Source organism: Marmota flaviventris, chromosome 2 (assembly GCF_047511675.1).
Source record: "Marmota flaviventris isolate mMarFla1 chromosome 2, mMarFla1.hap1, whole genome shotgun sequence".
Lineage (NCBI taxonomy): Eukaryota > Metazoa > Chordata > Mammalia > Rodentia > Sciuridae > Marmota > Marmota flaviventris.
This window is the reverse complement of record NC_092499.1, coordinates 75,519,869-75,538,628: the sequence shown is the minus strand read 5'-3', so window position 1 is coordinate 75,538,628 and position 18,760 is coordinate 75,519,869. Positions and strand designations below refer to the sequence as shown.

The following is an 18,760-nucleotide window of genomic DNA, read 5'->3' as shown; positions in this document are numbered from 1 at the left end:
TTGTGACATTTTGGTGCTCAGAACATTTTCAAATTCTGAAGTGTCCACTCTATCAAGATATGTTTTTTAAACTGGGAAAGGTGTTGCATGCCTGTAATCCCAGTGGCTCAGGAGGCTGAGGCAGGAGGATTGCTAGTTCAAAGCCAGCCTCAGCAACAGGGAGGTGCTCAGAAACTCAGTGAAACTCTGTCTCTAAATAATACGAAATAGGTCTAGTGATAAAATTTTAGTAGGCTTCAATTTGTTTATTTATTGATTTTTTTAGAGCATTGTTAGGTTCGTGGAAAACTAAACAAAAGGCACAGGTATTTCCTCCAAGATATATTTTTGTCTAAAAACATGTGATTAAAATTTTTGTTGCTTGGGAGGCTGAAGCAAGAGGATTCCAAGTTCAAGGCCAAGATGCTGTCTCAAGATAAAAATAAAAAGGAATAGGGGTGTAGATCAGTGGTAGAGCACTTGCCTTAGTCTATATGAGGTCCTGGGTTCAAGCCCCAGTACCAAGAAAAAAAGTCTTCTGCAAAAAAGTGATAATGAGAAATTCAGTTTAATTCAATTCAACCAATACTTATTAGGAACCATTGTGTGCTGGGCTACCTACTGGGTACTAAAATTTTAAGATTGATAAGGCCTGGCCCCCTGCCCTGAGTAGCTAGAAAGACAATCATGTAAACAAACAATTATGATAACTTGTAATAAGTGCTAACCATCAGTACTCACAGAGTGCTGTGAGAACTTGGTAGACAGAAGGATTAGCTGGCCAAAGAGGTGGGGTGGGTGGCTGGGCAAGAACACTTCACAGAGATGGTGATACCTGAGCAGTCTAGAAAGATGAGTAATGGTTTAGCAGACAGAAAAAGTATAATGTGAATCAAAGCACTTGCAGAGAATTGCCAGGGAATGCCAAGAACAAGTTTTGTTAGAATGTAAGGTATATGGGGTGGGGGTGCGATAGACAGAGATGAAGCCAGAAATTCACTTAACATCTTGGCCAGACTGTTATAAAAGATTGCTACTCAAAGTGTGGTCCTAGGACTAGAAACATCTACATAACCTTGGAATTTGTTAAAAATGCTAAATCCAGGGGGCTGGGGCTGGGGCTCAGTGGCAGAGCGCTTGCCTAGCATGTGGGAGGCACTGGGTTCAATCCTCAGCATCTCATAAAAATAAACAAATAAAATAAAGATATTGTGTCCATCTACAACTAAAAAAAATTTTTTTAAATGCTAAATCTAGCCAGGCATAGCGGCACATATCTATAATCCCAGCAGTTTGGGAAAGCTAAGGCAGGAAGATTGCGAGTTCAAAGCCAAACTCAGCAATGGCAAGATGCTAAGCAACTCAGTGAGACCCTGTTTCTAAATAAAATACAAAATGGGGCTGGGGACATGGCTCAGTGGTCAAGTGCCCCTGAGTTCAATCCCTGGTACAAAAAAAATAAAAATAAAAAAATAAAAGCTAAAAAGCTAAATCTGCCAGGCACAGTGGCATACTCCATTAGCCCTAGTGACTCTAGAGGCTGAGGCAGAAGGATTGTGCGTTCAAGGTCAGCCTCAATAATTTGGTGAGACCCTGTTTCAAAATTTTAAAAAATATATAATAATAAAAAGGACTGGGGATGTAGCCCCAGAGTGCCTGGATTCAATCCCCAATACCAAAATAAAAATGCATAACCTTTTTTTCCCATTTTTTTATTGGTACATAATAGTTGTACTACTAATGGGATTTGTTGTTACATATTTATATAAGCACACATTACAAAATATAACAATATAATTTGGCCAATGTCACTCCTCAGCACTTCCCCTTCCCTCTCTACCTCATGCCCCTTGATTCCTTCCACTTCTGATCTCCCTTTGATTTTCATGAGATCCACCCCTATCTTTCTTTTTCGTTTTCCTCTCTGGATTGCACATATGAGAGAAAATATATAATCCTTAACCTTCTGAGTTTGACTTATTTCTTTTAACATAATGATCTCTAGTTCATCCATTTTCCTGAAAGTGACATAATTTCATTTTTTTATATGATGGAATGAAACTCCTTTGTGTGTATCTACCACATTTTCTTTATCCATTCATCCATTGATGGATACCTAGGCTGATTGCATAGTTTTGGCTACTGTGAATTGTGCTGCTATAAACACAGGTATACATGTAACACTGTAGTATGATGACTCGAATTCTTTAAGATAAATGCGGAGGAGTGGTATAGCTGAATCATATGGTGTTTCCATGCTTAGTCTTTTAAGACACCTTTATGATGATTTCCACAGTTGTTGTACCAATTTACAATCCCATCAACAGTGTAAAGGTGTTCCTTTTTCTCCACATCCTTGTCAGCATTGATTATTATTTGTATTATTTTGTTTGTTTGTTTTGCTTTTGGTTTTTTTTTTTGGGGGGGGGCAGAGTTACTGGGAGTTGAATCCATGAGTATTTAAACACTGAGCCACATCCCCGCCCTTAAAAAAAAAAAAAAATTGAGACATGGTCTCTCTCAATTGCTTATGACCTGGCTAAGTTGTTGAGGCTGGGTTTGGACTTGCAATCCTCCTGCCTCGCCCTCCTGAGCTGCTGGAATTACAGGTGTGTAGCACTGTGCCTTATTATTTGTATTCTTGATGCCTACCATTCTGACTAGTATGAGATGGAATTTCAGTGTAGTTTTAGTTTGCATTCCCCTAATTGCTAATGATATTGAACATTTTTTTCATATATTTATTGGCCAAAAATTGCATAATAATTGGACTCCACTCCCAGATCTACTTGATAGGTGAAATTTCCTGGTGATTTGTTTGCACATTGAAATTTGAAAGGCACTGTTGTAAACTGTTAAGTGCCAAGCTACATATGTAACCCCTATGTGCTATGCAAAGTAGAAAGTAGGGGAGTAGATAAAAAAAAACAACAACTCTATTTTCCACTACATAATAAAAATTTTTACTGGTCAAATTCCCCTGGTGAAACTGGCAACCAGTCCTGGTTTTAAAGATATGCTCTTCTAATCAGAAGAGGCTGGAATGTATATTCAACTGGTTCCTAGAACGTCATCATATTAGCCATTAACTTCAGAAGCGGTGTTTTTTTTTTCCTTGAGACCTTGAGATAACTGCAGTTACTTAACCCATGCCTAGAATGCTTAAAGTAGATTATGTTTTATATCCAGCAGTGCTATTTGGTGGTGGTGATGCTAAGGTTTCTTTCTTTCTTTCTTTCTTTCTTTCTTTCTTTCTTTCTTTCTTTCTTTCTCTCTCTCTCTCTCTCTTTCTCTATCTCTTTTTCCTTTGGGATGAGGGATTGAACACAGGGTTGTTCTGCAACTGAACTAGAGTTCCAGCCCTTTTTATGTTTATTTTGAGACAAGTTCTTACTAAATTGTTGAGGCTGGCCTCTAACTTGGAATCCTCCTATCTCAGTCTCCTGGGTTGCTGGGTTTACAGCAGTGCACCACTCTACCTGGCTATGATGCTGTTTTTATAATAAAGACAATAAGAGGTTCCTCAACACACTTTTTTCTCTCTCCATTAATATTAGGATTAGTTGTAAGGTGTTTGGTGTAAATTTTAACGGCCTAATGAATTACTAGTATTTAGTACTATCTCACAAACAACAATGATATTCCAATAGGCAACAGAATGCCTATTTTTCTAAAATGAAAGAATATTATCTGCAAGAAAATTCCCCTTCTGGATCAATATTGGCTCTTATTGTATCCCTGTGATTCTTTCTTTGCTTTGGTATAAGTAGCAGAGTGATGTCTTGGAAGTGTCCACAATTCCACATTTCCAGGAAAATATCAGAAGGTGCCACACAGTACTCCAGCCTATGGAAACAGTTGTCTGCTCTTTCTAGCTGACAGTCGAAGAGTATGAGAATAGGGAGAAGAGTAGAAAGGGGAGAATTAGAGCTTAGCTATTAAAGTAACAAATTCCAAGCACACCACTACTCTTTCCCTCTCTCTCACACTCCTTCCTTCCTTCCTTCCTTCCTTCCTTCCTTCCTTCCTTCCTTCCTTCCTTTCTTTCTTTCTTTCTCCTAAGTTCATGTTAAACAGGTAATGGGCCCACTATCATAACATAAGTTTAGAGGGAGGCACATCTCACAAAACAGCATGAATGCCCCATAATCATGTTTATGAACTGAAAAGGATCTACACACTTCCTTTCTTTAGGAACTTCTTCACTGGCATCAACTGCGAACAAGGCCAGCTCCACAGCAGATGCAGAAGAAACAAGAATTTGCACACTAAATAAGGGAAGTGACAAAAATATAAACCCATTTTATTATTAATTAATTTTTGTACCAGGAATTGAACCCAGGATTGTTTAACCACTGAACCATATCCCAGCCCTATTTATTTATTTATTTTATTTTAAGACAGAGTATCCCTAAATTGCTTAGAATCTTGCTAAATCACTGAGGCTGGCTTTGAACTCACGATCCTCCTGACTCACCCTACCAAGCAACTGAGATTAGGTATGTGCCACCAGAAACCTGGCTAATCCTATTTTATTATTAAAGAAGATATGAACATGTGGCTAGACACAGTGGCTCATGCCTATAATCTCAGCTGCTCAGGAAGCTAAAGCAGAAGGATCACAAGTTCAAGGCTAGGCTGGACAACTTAAGGAGACCTGTCTCAAAAGATAAAAAGGACTGGGAATGTACTCTGTGGTAGAATACTTGTTCAGCATGTACAGGCCCCTGAGTTCAATCCCAGTACAAACACCAAAAAAAAAAAAAAAAAAAGAACTTCTAGTAGGATCAGCACTAGTAAAACTTGCTAAAATTCCTAAATTACTACTAGGACATGAAAAATAAAAACAGAAATACTCTATTTTCCTCAAAATCAACTAGTTTCTAAGTTTAGCTATCAAGCCGATATAAAATTTGTCATTTACCTGGCATATACCCCATTACTGACAGCACCATATTTTCTTCTAGTTTAAAAACTCCAAAGGTTGGGCACAGTGGCCCACACCTGTAATCCCAGGAATGGAAGTAGGAGGATCTCAAGTTCACAGCCATCCTAATCAACTTAGTGAGGCCCTAAGCAACCAACTCAAATAGAGTTTATACATCTTTAGTATTTTGCTAAATCTGTTCAATTCCAATCAATCAAGAGCCTCACAGTGACAGCTGAGGCTTAAATTGGACCTAATAAGAGTATTTTTTCAATTACCTTTTTCTAAATAGAATAAAGCTGCTCACCATTCTGCCCCTGTCTCTATCTCCCCTGCCTTGGTGGCCAGGGGAAGGAAATGCTGGCCATCTTTCAGTCCTGACAAAGATGGAAAAAGAGAAAGGTGCTAAGCTATGGATGGACTGCCAAGTTCATGCCAGCTGTAAAAAGGGAAATATTAAAGCCACAGCAGCCTTTTTGAGAAATCATTGATGCCAGGCACCACAAGAAGGAAATCTGCATTGGCAGGTTTTGTTATTTTTTAACTTGACCCTGATGATACCTGCTGGGCTACCTGTGCTTTCTGCCAAAAAAGTGTCAGATGAGGGAGGAAGTTTGCACACCTGGTGAATTCAACCTCACAATGCCATTTTGAAGGCAGGAAAGAGAGAGAAAGGCAACTACAGAAATGAACAGAGCCATGAAATAGAAACTAGGGAGGAGGAGGAAGAGTAAAGAAACAAACACTTGAGAGGAATTCTTTTATGACATTTTTAAAGATCGTATTACACCACAGGGACAGTAATAATTAAATAGTATATTGGCCCCAGAGTGTGAGAATACGCCACTCTGGATTTGAATTTTTGTACCTAGAGCTCAAAAGTAAACTCCACATCAACCACTGTGTCTATCTTAGATCTTGATGACCTATTTGGCTAGGCTGCTATTCTGTGGAGTTTCCAATTGCATGCAATTAAACATTAAGTAGTTTTTTAATGGGCTGGCTTTCCCAAAAGGGCCTCTCTTTAATTTATTTACAATCATTATGTCTGTCAAAAATACTAAGTAATTTCTTTTGCCCATTCTAGTGACTTTGGTCATTCCTTTAACAACTCTGTTTTTTGGGGGGTGTTTGTTTTTGTTTTAGGAGTCTGAGGCAATTGGAGAGGATGAAGGAGGGGGTAGTTTCAAAGACGAATATTCAAGTCAAAGCCAAGCTTGTTAGCAGCAACTGCCATACAATAGAGCCAGGACACAAGACACCATATGGAGCTTCAGCAGATCCCTACACCCTGAGACACATCTTGTGTGCTGTGACCTCCCTTCACACCCAGGACACCTGGACAGGAACCCGGAGATTTGGATGATGAATACCACAAAATGTGCTTCTACTCATTTGAATACTGAGTTCTATTCAAATGTGTTTTGGAGGGGGAAAATGTTTTCATTCATCAGAGTGCCAACAAACATTAAACTTCTGTGTCATTTCCATTTCCACATAGCTTTAAACCCCAAAGTGCTTTCCTTTTGACTCAGAAGTCTCTGGCTCTTGCACTCATCACCCAGCATTGGATTCTCCCTTAAACATAAATGTGAGCTTCTGGAAGCTGAAACTTGTGTGTTCCAGATCTAGAATGGTGCCTGGAACAGTATTTGCTACATGGATTGATATATCTTTAATGATAGCCCCAACTTTTCTAAATTCTAAAGAAATTTTAATTGGAAACTTAACTTTGAATAAGTCTGACACCAAAACGTTTCCTGTAGTCATTCTAACATATATTTTATGGCATCTAAGGCCAGAAAAACATCATGGTTTTATTACCCATCTAATTGTTAGTAATTCAGTTGGTGTTCATTGTTTGAAGAAATTTACAATGGCTGTGAGAAGTTGGCAATGCGCTTGGTTATTCTTTCAATCTCCTGAGGGGGCCAAAACTAAAGTGTCTTCAAGGCAAATACTGACTCTTATTAAGTAACTACATTTCCTTATGGAACAAATGCAAATTCATATGAACCTACAGAAATCCCTTTGGCAATAACACCATTGGTGACATACAACTGTCAAGAGAACTGAAAAGTAAGAGGTGAGTTTAATAAGCACACAGTTAGATAAATTGTAGAGGGAAACTCACATCTAAAAGGTCATTTAGTAGTATGTCCACCCTTGGCAAATATGGAACATTTATTTCCCCAAGGTGCAATTGCAAGTGTTCTTTCTTTCCTAGCTTTTTATGCTCTAAATTGGAGTCTCTGCAACTTCCCTTGAGGGACTTTCATAGCTTGTGAGAGGTCATCATTAAGAAATTTCTTGATTTCATTTCTTCAAATTAGCCCCTTGGACAACCTGACTGGGAACAATTCTTCCTGGCTGGTGGTAAAGCTTCTTCAGACACTTGTAGGTGCAGGTAGTTGTCAGGTCCTTGCTCCATCCAGACATCACAAAGGACATGTCACCTCCCTGCCTGTGTCCTGAGACATGTTTTGCTTTTCTAATCTTAAACAAATTGCTTGCTTGCACAGACCTGTGTGCTGAAGACCTGCCAAAGCCGATGACTAAAGGCAGCTTCACTCTTTGCAAATGTGGTCCATTTGCCGATTCAGTCTTTCTTGAGGTATCAGGTTCTCTAGCCACTTACTCATTTTCTCCAAAATTCCTTAGAGAGCTGATCGCCATCTTCAGTAAATTCATTTGAACAAATTCATTAGCTTCTTCTCTTTTTCTGCCATCTTCCATACTAGTTGATTTGCATAAAGTTTTTAAAAAATATTCCCAATTATCTCCTTACTTCTTTTTTAAACTAAAAGCATGATTTATAAGGACTTCCTTACTTTATCACTAAACTGCTTTACCTTACTTTTCTTATTTAATGCCAAAGTTTAGGGGGGAAGCGTAAAATGTGCTGGCAGTTCTTTTTGAGCTACAGTTAAAAGAGTATTAAAACTATGTTTTGACAGTGTTTTTAGAAATGAATTAACTTACATTACATGGTAATAAATATGCCAGTGTCACTCAACTACAGTGAGAGTGGGTTAGTGTAGAGAATGCTTGGAACTGGGAAAGAACCACTTGCAATGATGGGGAAATATTTTAAATCTTCAGTGGACAGGACTAGAAACATATTTTTAAAACAGTAGGGTGAGCCAGGTGCTGTGGTACATCCTGTAATCCCAGTGACTTAGAAGGTTGAGGCAGGAGGATCCCAGCCTGGGCAATTTAGTGAGACCCTGTTTCAAAATAAGTTTTTAATAAGAAAGGACTGGGATGTTGCTCAGTTGTATAATGCCCCTGGGTTCCATCTCCAGTACCATAAAAAATACAAAAATAGAAATAAAAATAAATACCCCCCCCAACAGAAAACAACAGCAAAACAGTAGAGTGGCTTTTTTGTTACAACTTGATCCCCTTGTCAAATCTATCTTTGCTTTTACTTCCTTCTTTTCAAGTGTATCTGTGGATTCTTAAATCTTCATGGTTTTTGTGATTGTTAAACAAAGATAGAGACTATTGTAATAAAGGCAAACACAATACAAAATAAATTTAACCATGCAGTTATGCTACATCTATAATTTGACATATTCTATACATATTATATAACATTTCTTCTTAAATTCTTCCTATTACATCTGTTCCGGTTCTTTCAGTGTAAGGAGTATAGTCCAGCATCAGTCCATCATGGCTTTTGACTCTAGTTTTTATTTAATTTTTTTTTGTGTGTGTTACTAGGGATTAAAGCCAAAGGTGCTCTTCTACTGAGTCATATCCCTAGCCCTTTTTATTTTTTTAATTTTGAGACAGGGTCTTGCTAAGTTTCCAAGGCTAGCCTTGAACTTGCAATCCTCCTGCCTCAGTCTTCCTGAGTCACAGCTGTGTGCCACCATACCTGGCATGACTTTGACTCAGTTTTGCTAGTAGAGGGCTGACTACAATGACAATGGCAATAATCATGATAACACTACAAGGAATATAGATTGAGTACTTACTATATGCCAAACACTGAGCTAAATGCTTTAATCCTCACAACAATCTGAGAAGGAAAAAGTGGTGTATTTCCTATTTTATGGATAGGGACACAAAAAACCACAGAGGTCTTAAATATTATCTTCATAAGGAAAATATCTACTGTGTTATAGAGAAGCTTAGATTTAAACCAAGGCATTCCCATCTCTTAAGGTCAATACTTAAAAACTATTCTAAAGTACTCCCCTGGTAAATTTAGAGGCTGTTTTTTTTTTTTTTTTAATAAAGAAAAATAAGTATTGATTTATATTTTCTAAGCCACCTGAAAGTGACTCCTAATTAAATAATGTGGTTTCCACAATGTTAGGAGAACTAGACTTAGGAGGGAAAAATCCAATTCATGTATGAGTTTGGGTAAAATCAAAACTCAAAATCTTCAGGAAATAGCAGGACAAACAGAGCCTTCATTTCTATAAGAGAAGGTACAGACTTCTCTTGGCACCAAATCTACTTAGGTTACCAATGAAATGTATAAATGTAAAAGTTACAGACAAATGAAAACTGATCTCTGGAAAATAGTAAATTTGCTGATTTGGACAGATCTTTGAAAGATTGAGTAAATCACCTAGTGCAATGCTCTTCTTATTTGTTTAAGATATATGTAAATCATTTCAATATAGAGATCAATCCTATTACCATCATCATCACCATCATCATGAAGATGTTGCAACACCAGGCCAAGAAAACAGACGCTTGGTTTCCTACTGGTCTAGCTTCTGGACTCTTCCCAGACCACCTCTCACAAAGCACAAAGATACAGTATTAAGAAATAGTACTAAAATTTTAATCCCTTCCAAATACTCTGTGATAGTTTACCTCTTATCTGTCCAAGCAAATGCTGTGACTCTATGCTGTCTGAAGCTTGTATCAGTGAAACACTGGAGCCAAGGCAGATCTTAAGCAGTAACAATACTTGAATGTTTATATCATAGCTTTTTCCCCATAATCTGTAGACAATCACAGTGTTACCAAATTCACCACTTTATCAGTGACTTTTTATCATAATAGGTGTCCCTTTAGCAATTGTATACAATGTACCCATCCTATGGCTTCTCTGTTTCCCTATTATTAATTACAGCTGGTGTTTTTACAATGTATCATTTTTGGGAGAAGATACCAAACAATGGAGTAGAATGTGCAAATATCAGTTAATTAAAAAGGTAAGGCAGCAAACAAAGGATGTAGGAATGAAGTTCATGGTAAAACACAATGGGATGTCCCTGATGCTGTTTGCTACAGACTGAAATTCTGCATATGTCAAGTTGTTCTTTGATCCTGTTCAAAGGAAGTTATTGCTAAAAATGCCTAAATAATTTTTTACTTTCATATCAATAGCCCATTTCCAACATAGGAATCTTAAAAACATGTCATTAAAATAGCTGCAGTGTTGTGCTTTTCAACTTTCTTATCTGTCAATCCTCTCTAGAGTATCTAACAAAATCAAATAAAACTATTTAATTAGCATATTACGGTAGCAGGGGCAGAATACTTCCACCAAGCAGTAGGAGCTTATTTCTAGGATTCCAGACTAGAGCTGAATACCCTGGTATAGGAGGCTAAAGCTGTACCCTCTAAACATGTGAAAAGTCCAAATGGCATTAGTTCCCCCAACAAGCCACTTTGTCTGGTCTCCCTTGGGGCACTGACACACAGGACAGCTCTTGTTCACCAGGATGCTCCTTTCCTTTATTCTCTCCTGCCTTCTGCCTTATTTTTGACTCCTTTTGGCTGTGAACGATGCCAAATTAGTAAACGGTGATCTGTTCTGACCTGACAGATTGCAAATATAAAGCTATTTCAAAATAATAAAACCAATTACAGAGCTTTGCTTTTTAAGGCTTTTTATTTGTTTAAGGTGCATTTTCTCTGTGCTGTTTAGCAAAAACATCCATTTCCAGAGGCTTTTTCTAGTCCTAGTCACAGTGATGTTGTTCAAAGTTTATTGGACAGGGAACACACACAGTTACCTTTCCAACCTTTCTAATTTGTATTGGATTCTAAGCTCCCACATCTTGGCCCTCGGGCATTTCCCTTGATAAAGCCCTCCTACCTTCAGTCCAACAAAGACCAAAGACTTTGGATATGAAATTTTTAAAGTAACCACTGGAGAAGAGGCTTCAATTGTACTGGCCCAACTGGCAATCTGTGGAAGGCCACATGAATTGCTCAGAGATAACGCCCTTGCCTTTCACCTTGCGGTCACCAGTTTGAATCAAGCAGAGATTAACAGTGTCCAAGGGTTGTTATCATCTGGTGATGGCTTGGGAGCTGATATGAAATAAATTGCTAGTATCTTGCGTCTACTTGCCTGAGGTCGCCCAGTTCAGACTATTTTAGGACCAGATCCAAATCTTGACTGCAATGGTTACTCTAAATGGAAGCCTCTGCACAAGGATCAAATGCTAAATAAACCCATAGATTATACTTCCTCTTGCACTAATGGAAGATATCCTCTCAGACAAGGTTGGAAGTAAGGTGGGGAGTTATGAGTGGGGAAATGGGCAAGGTCTGGATATTCTTAATGACAAACCTCTATTTTTATTCTACTGTGGATCCCCTACCCATAATTACTCCACATTAATCTTGGTTCCTTCAACTGGTTGGTACAGCCATGCCCTCTTCTGACTTAGGAGGTCTACCCCATTGTTTCATCTACCTTCAACAAGCTTTAAGAGAAATAAACTTTTCAACAGAAAAATTGGGGAACCTAAGTTGGTAAGCATAAAAAGAGAACACCAATTTAGACTAAATTTGCTGAAAATTTTAGTAATGGCCAAATAATTGCTTTTTGTTGTCGTTTTGTTCTAAGAGGATCTTGATCTGAATCTTAAAATAATTTGCTAAAATTTTCTACTTTATATTTCTTTTATAAACACTACCAAAAGTTATTCTTCTTTGATTAATTTCGAATTTGACAGATATAAAGAGCCTCATTTAGACCTAACTGTACCGGATTTATAAAATCAAAAAAATTTGGGGAATGATGTTTTAAAAAAAAAAATCTTTCAAAAAGTGAAGGATTGTTTTAAATTTTATTGGGCTGCCAGGGTATCCAGTCATTATGGAGAAAAACAAGATTCTCTAAGTACTCCCTTCATTAATAACATATATGCATCATAAAGACCAGTGGCTCCTAATTCTGGATGGCCAGAGATCCTTTTGTAAATCTGAACAATGGATCTTCTGCCCAGAAAACTACACTGCATACACAAACAAACACAAAAACAAATCTTCCATACAATTGGAAGAAATTCATTCATTCTATAAAACCTATCTATGGACAACTACTCCCAAAAGATGCCTGAACCACAGAATAAGAATCTTTGAAAAGCATACCAACTTTAGCATCTTTTATTAAAAGTGTTACTAATCCACTCTTCTTAACACATATGAAGGAAGAGAAAAAAGAAGACAAAGCAAAGCATCCATTTAAAATAAGCAGGAATCAAATTAGAGGTTTAATTAAGTCAAATTATATGAATGCATGTACCAAGTTTTTCACTTCTCCCCATCACAAAATCCTAGCCAATGGTCACTTTTAATATCAAATAAATGCCATGTTTTTAGTAAAAAGTAATTAAATACTGAGTGCCTGTGAGCCTTCTAAAGATTCAAGTGGTCAACTTGGACTAGCATTTAAAAGAGAATCAATTTAATCAACCAAAATAGCTGTTAAAAGATGGATTTCAATTTGCAACTTGCATTGATTTAAAATACAAAATAATGTAGATTCCTCTTTCCAAAATAATTTGATTTCACTTTAAATTTCAATTAAAAATACATAATATATTTTTATCTTATTTTTGTCCAAACATCTGCCTTCTATATATTAAAAAAAAAAAAATTATTTTCCCAGCATTAAGCACTAGCAATAAGGTTAGTTCGAACTCTCGAACCCAACATCAAGCTAAGGTCATCAAACACTTGGATTAGTAGCCAAGGACTGGGGCGCGCAGGCCTATGCATGCACCCATTAGTGTTCAAAAGCTCTAACTCAAAACTCATTTTAGGCCAACTCGTTAAACCAGCCGTCTAAACGGACCCTGGCACAAGGTACCCAACTGCTCCATGCGCCAGCTGGTGAGGCCTCGAGTTGGAACCGGAAGCCGCCGCCCCTGCCGCTTAGGCCCAGGAGGCCCGGGTGGGCGCACTTCCGCAGGGAGTGGGAGCAGTGCTGCTTGCATCTCGCCCGCCCTGACACACTCGGTTCCGGGGCGTAGATCCAGGCCGGGAGGCTGTGTTACCCCAAACCCGGAGCTTGAAGCCAGGCCCGCTTCATCTCCTGCTTCTTTTCACCACCAGGAGCGGGAAGGAGGAAGCTGAGACTTGCAAACCAACGTGCAGCTGCAGTTCGGTGTCCAGAGCGCCCTTATCGGCTTAATGAAAGGACCTGCTGATTCCCTGCGTGGTTACACCCACACCCACCACATTCTGATCTTCCCCTTTCCTGTGCTTTCCGGGCCACCCCTGGGGCGCGGCAGCTCCGGTGCCTGAGGCCCAAGCCTTCGCTTCGCTGGGCGGGCGCGACCCCACAGTCTGCCACTCCGCAGGGGACTTGGCGGTCAGGCCACGTGCCGCCTCCTTCGGGCGGGACACGGTAGCTTCGAGGCCCGCTTCCGGGGGTGGTGACTCTTCGAGGTGCTGGTTGGGGGATGGTGATCCAGTCGTCCCACGCAAGTGGCCTGAGACCACGCCTTAGCCACTAGAGTAACTCCCTGCCTCCTTGGGTACTATTTCCGGATTCTCCAAATGAAGTTTGGGGGCATCTCAGGCAGAAAGGGGAAGTCCCCGAGGGCGATGCAAATGTGCACTTTGCAGCCAGAGAAGATCCAGCTTTCGGGGACTTTCGCTTCATTTATTTGTTGGGTGAAAGGTGCAAATAGAATATGAGTATACAGCGCTTTTTCCAAGTACTCAGAGAAACTCCAGGACACCCTCCTTTTCCTGGAGCCAAAGTTGCTGTCAGCAGGTCCTTAGCGCTGTCGGCGGTGCGCAACCCTGCCCCCAACCTCCCTGCTGCCAGCGGAGAGCTCCGCGAGTTTTCCCGCATGTGGCTGACTGTGAAGGGACGAGCAGCCTCTTTGGGGTTGCATCCTGAGATGGCCCGAGGCCGAGAGGTTCAGGAGTCCCCAGCGAGGGCCTTGGTCTGCCGGAGTCATCACCTTTCGAGAATCCTTCTATTAAGACCTGGAAAGGGAAGGACAGTGACCCGCATCCCGCCCCCTTATGTCTGAAGGTGACCTTACGCCTACAGGCAGGTTTTTCTCTCCCCTTTCCCGGACACTAGGCAGGCACTATGCGGTTGTTAAGTAGGTTAAAGAAAGAACACAGAAGTCTCAGGCTTTGCGGGGAAGAACGCCTCTTCTTAAGAGCATCGCAGCTAAAAAGTGGTTTGGTTGTAAGCTGATAATCAGGTAGCTGTGGTCAGACACCCGTTCCAGAACCTCACTACTCAAAGACCATGTTATCACATAACGTCCATTAGGCCTCAGTAATCCTCCATCAACGCATTTTAGAGCCATTTGAATGTTAAGGAGATTTTTATTAATGGACCATGATCCTAAAATGTGTCTATTGGTTCTAGGAACAGATTTTAACAACTCAAGGTTGTGACAGTGATTTTCCAGTTTCACTGTAGCCCACGTCCTCTGGAGAGTTTGGTAGAGAGTGAGGGCAGGGACTAAAAGAGAACATTCACCCTACCCAGGACTTGGCTCCTAAGGGATGCTTTCCAGTCTTTACCCCAAGACCTGGGACTGAGGGCTAGCAAGTCCTCAGGGTAAGTTAACTGCTTTTCTGTAGCTCCCAAGGGAGCATATACTGATCCCTTCATGAACAGTCCAGGAAGGACAAAAAGCAATCTGTAATCCTATGGCTACTAGAAACTGACATTTTCATAGAAACCCATGACTGAAAATGTCTACTAGTGATGGGAAGTAGACTAAGAAATCCTTAATGAAAGACCCCTTCCCCACCCCTGCAGTAGGCATATTAAGGCCAGGGAACTAGATAAGGCAGCAGAGGATTCCATATGATTTTTGGCACCTTTTTTTTCCTTGTAATCCTGAAACATATATCAATTCAAACTTTGCCAACTTACCATTAAATTTTCTGTGGGATTCCTTTTTGGTACCTTTTTGTTTGTTTGAGGCCCCCCCCCCCCAACCAAAATGCTATGTTTCCACTAAGAATTGAAAGTAAAGGGTGGAGGAGATAAAAGAATAAGTTAGCCATAGACTCATGCTGTTTGATTTTCCCTCTAGGAGGAAATACAAAATTTGAAGCCATCTTTCCCCCATGGTGGTCTGGTTGTTGCAGCACCTATACTTATATTTGACAAATGAGTTGGATTTGGTAGGGCTCTTTTATTTGAATTTGCTTATTGTTTGTTTGCAGTCAATAGCAGGTTGGAATTTAAACATAAAACATAGTGCTTGCTAGAGAGGAAGTCTGGTTGATTCTCTTTAGCATTTGAGGGGTCCTCCCTTAGTTGTGAAGACTTCGGCATGGTGGAGTTCTTTCAAATGCATACTTGTTTCCTCCTCCTCTCCAGACACTTCTGCATACAGAAGCTTCCTTCAGTTCCTGATTTGGTTCAGTTTCCTTGTAACTGCTTCCATTAGAAAAACTAACAGTGGCTACATTTCATTTTAAACAAGTAAATAATTTTTAAAAGAACATTATTCAAAGTCTCATGTTGCTATTAACAGGCAGTTTGGAAGAGATGCTCCAAGCAATCCTATACAATGTGTTTCAATATACCAGTGCACTACAGTTTCACATGTAATGTTAATTCTGTCCGAGACAAATCCTGTAATCTTCAGTTTCAGAGCCCAATACCGAAAAACATCAGGGTGGGTTTCATTGGGGGTTTTGCTCCTCTGTTCCAAGGAAAAGTCCCAGAGCTCCAGTCTTTTGTATCCCAGTAACCCAAGGGCATAAATGGGGCATTGGGAAAATCAGAGCAACCTGCTCTAACAGGGTGCAGGGAGCTTTAAGGAAGAAAAACAGAGGTGGCTCAGAGAACTGCTGGCAGATCTGAGCATACAGAAGCCCAATGGGGGTTTGGAACCTTTAGTGGCTCAAGTGGGAGAGAGAGAGGTGTCTTCTTAAATGTTTCCAGGTAAGGAAAGTACCTTACTTGGAGGTCATAGCTGAATCTGACCTTACATGTTCCCGTTTTGATTGTTTTCTAAGATGTCTGATTTCATTTGCATGGGATGCACCGTCTTCTTTGTGCTCCTCTTTTGTGTGATTAAAAAACCATCTCTGTACGCAGTAAACCACCACCCAACACTGGCAAGCATGGTTTTGGGTTACAGCTTTGTTGGGGTAACAACAGCCAGGTTCGCACTCGGCATGAGATGCGGGTTCAAACAAGTGGTGTGCGCGCCCTGGCTGGCTGCCTCTGGTTAAGTAGAGGCGGGTGCTTGTGTGCGGCTTCTGCGTTGCAGGTAACTGGAAAAGGTACATTGCAAGTTGGCGCTGCCCAGACGCCAAAAAGGTCACTTCCCCATTCTCGAACTCGCCTCAGGCTGCGCCGGGTCCAAAGATAAAAAGAAAGAACGTTCGAGGGAAAAGGAAATACAGGGGAGTAGGAGAAAAGGGATGAGCCAAGGGTAACAATTCCCCCCCCCCCCCCCTGAAAACCCCAGCTCAGCGTCCGGGCTCCCAGCAGAGGGCCGGAATCCTCCAGACCTACTAGCCAAAGCACCTGGCTTTCCCGGGAGGGTCCCCGGGGACCCAAGGCAGGACCAGCTGGGTCCCGTCTGTCCCAGGACGTGAGAGGCCGCAGGCGCGGCGGGAGGCCCAGCGGTGGCTGTGGCTGCGGCCTGCCCCTTCACTGACTGGAAGACAGGTCCCCTTCCCAGCCGTCTGCAGCGCAACCTCCCGGGAGTCGTGAAAACTAGCAGCCGTGGGCCCCTCCAGTCTCTTTCACCTTCTGGCCAACTCTCTCCGAGCCAGTCGGCTTTGCTTTAGCTCCTTCGGGCGCGGGGAGCTCGCCTCCTGCCGGGGCCACTCCCAAGCCCCCGAAGCCAACGTGACTCTGCCAGATTTTGAGGCTACCCAGAGACAGGCGCCCAGGCCTGCGGCTGCAACAGAAGCCTGCCTTCAGGTCTCCGGGTGGGCTGGAATGAAGGGGTTGCGCTTCCGCCCGCGTGCAGGCCTGGCGGCGCTGCCTCTGGCTCTACCGAGGCCCAGGGCGCTGGGTCTGCGCACGCGAGCTCAGCCCAAGTCCACTGGGCCTAGTGGGCGGGCTGCGGCTGCGGAGAGGATCTGGGTTCGGTACAGGACGGGAGCCAGGCACGAAAGAGCGCAACTTGGCCTGATTAAAAGCTCCACCTAGTCCCCTTCCTTGTCCCGCAGAGCTGTGCACGCGGCCCAGGGGGACGGCACCAGCTTGCAAAGCCGACTGGTTCAGCTACCCCCGCTTGGGATCCCCGAGACAGAGATAGGAGTGCTTTCCCCAGGTGACTCCAGTTGCCATTCAAGATTTGGAAAATGTAAGCCTTAAGAAAGAGCGCCGTGAGTCCGGCGCACAGCACCCGCGGCCTCCGTGGGCCGCCTTGAACTCACACCTCTCACCACGTTTACTCGCAGTCCCGCCCCGAGCCTCCACGTCTGCCGCCTTTGGCGACAGCGCTGAGGTGGGGACACTAATAGCAAAGGTGAGATTAGAGGGAAGCGTGTGGGAGAGGGAGTTGAGAAAACTGACCATTATCTAAAACCAGGGGGGTTCCAAAGCCCGAACTTAATTGACTTGATTGAATTTCTCTTATCTAGGAAGGGAAGAAACATTCTCAAGGTGAAATGCAAAGGGCCAAGAATCTTTGTGGGAAAGATAAAGGTTTGGGGCAAAACTGATCTTACCAAAACCATCTACCTCCACCCTCATCTCTGCCCTCCATTATATGCCCCTTTATTCTATTGCCGTCTCACTTTTCGTTAATTGCCAATATGCATCTGAAGTAGCGTCCTGACAGCTTTTGGAGGACAGCGTCATTTCAGTACCAGGAACACCGTCACTAGGCTTAACTTCATTAAATCCGGTCTTGACCACAGTGGTGATCAAACTCTCCGGCTGTCTTTAAGCCAGTGCTCGCTCCCCGCCCTCTTTCCCTCCCTCGGTTGCCTTTGCTCAGGGGGAATTCATTTCTACTTTCTCCATCATCCAACGGGATTTAACTGCGTGGTTTCAGTCAAACGAAGTTGTGTAAAGGTAATGGAAAAAAAATTAGTTTCAGAGGATGCTTAGGCCTCCTCTTTCTAACCTCGTTTTAAGTTTCAGTTGAGAAACTGTGTATTTGCTGAGTAGCCCGACATTTGCCGTCATTATTGCTTTTTAAGAAAAGGTAATCTTTCCCGTCCTTTTGTGAGGCTTCCTGAAAACTCAAAGCAGTGTGCGAAATTGGTTATTTGGGATCTGCTTTACTATTGCAGGAGAAAAGCTGGGAGATTAAGACTCTGAATCTGAGAAAAACTTAAAACACTCGGCCCCAATTTTACTTCTGGTTTAAGGAAGAATATTATCAGTAGGTACTGGAAAATCTTGCCAAATTTCAAGGTTAAGTGTTGATTGTAAAGCTATTGCATTATTGTATTTCCTTTAGCAGGAAAACAGTTTACCTATTAGGCTGGATAAAGTAGAGTTCAAGAGAGCATGCGCAGGCAGGACGGGAACATGAACTAGACAGAAAACAAAATGGTTGCAACTGCTAACCTTCATTTAAAAAGTTACAATCAAAAGTCACTAATTTTGGTCAAATTTAAGAACATAAGAAGTTTAAAATGAAATTAAATATTGCTTTTACCTGAGGAGCACCATGATCATTG

The 18,760-nt window shown here is 41.5% G+C and overlaps 1 non-coding gene across 1 annotated transcript; it reads right to left on the bottom strand.

Annotated features, from left to right (window-relative positions):
- Positions 1 to 4,046: 4,046 nt before the first annotated feature.
- On the bottom strand, positions 4,047 to 4,152 carry LOC114088323 (small nucleolar RNA U13). The gene has a single exon (XR_003581980.2). It is a non-coding gene; the product is annotated as a small nucleolar RNA U13 (small nucleolar RNA).
- Between the last annotated feature and the right edge of the window lie 14,608 nt (positions 4,153 to 18,760).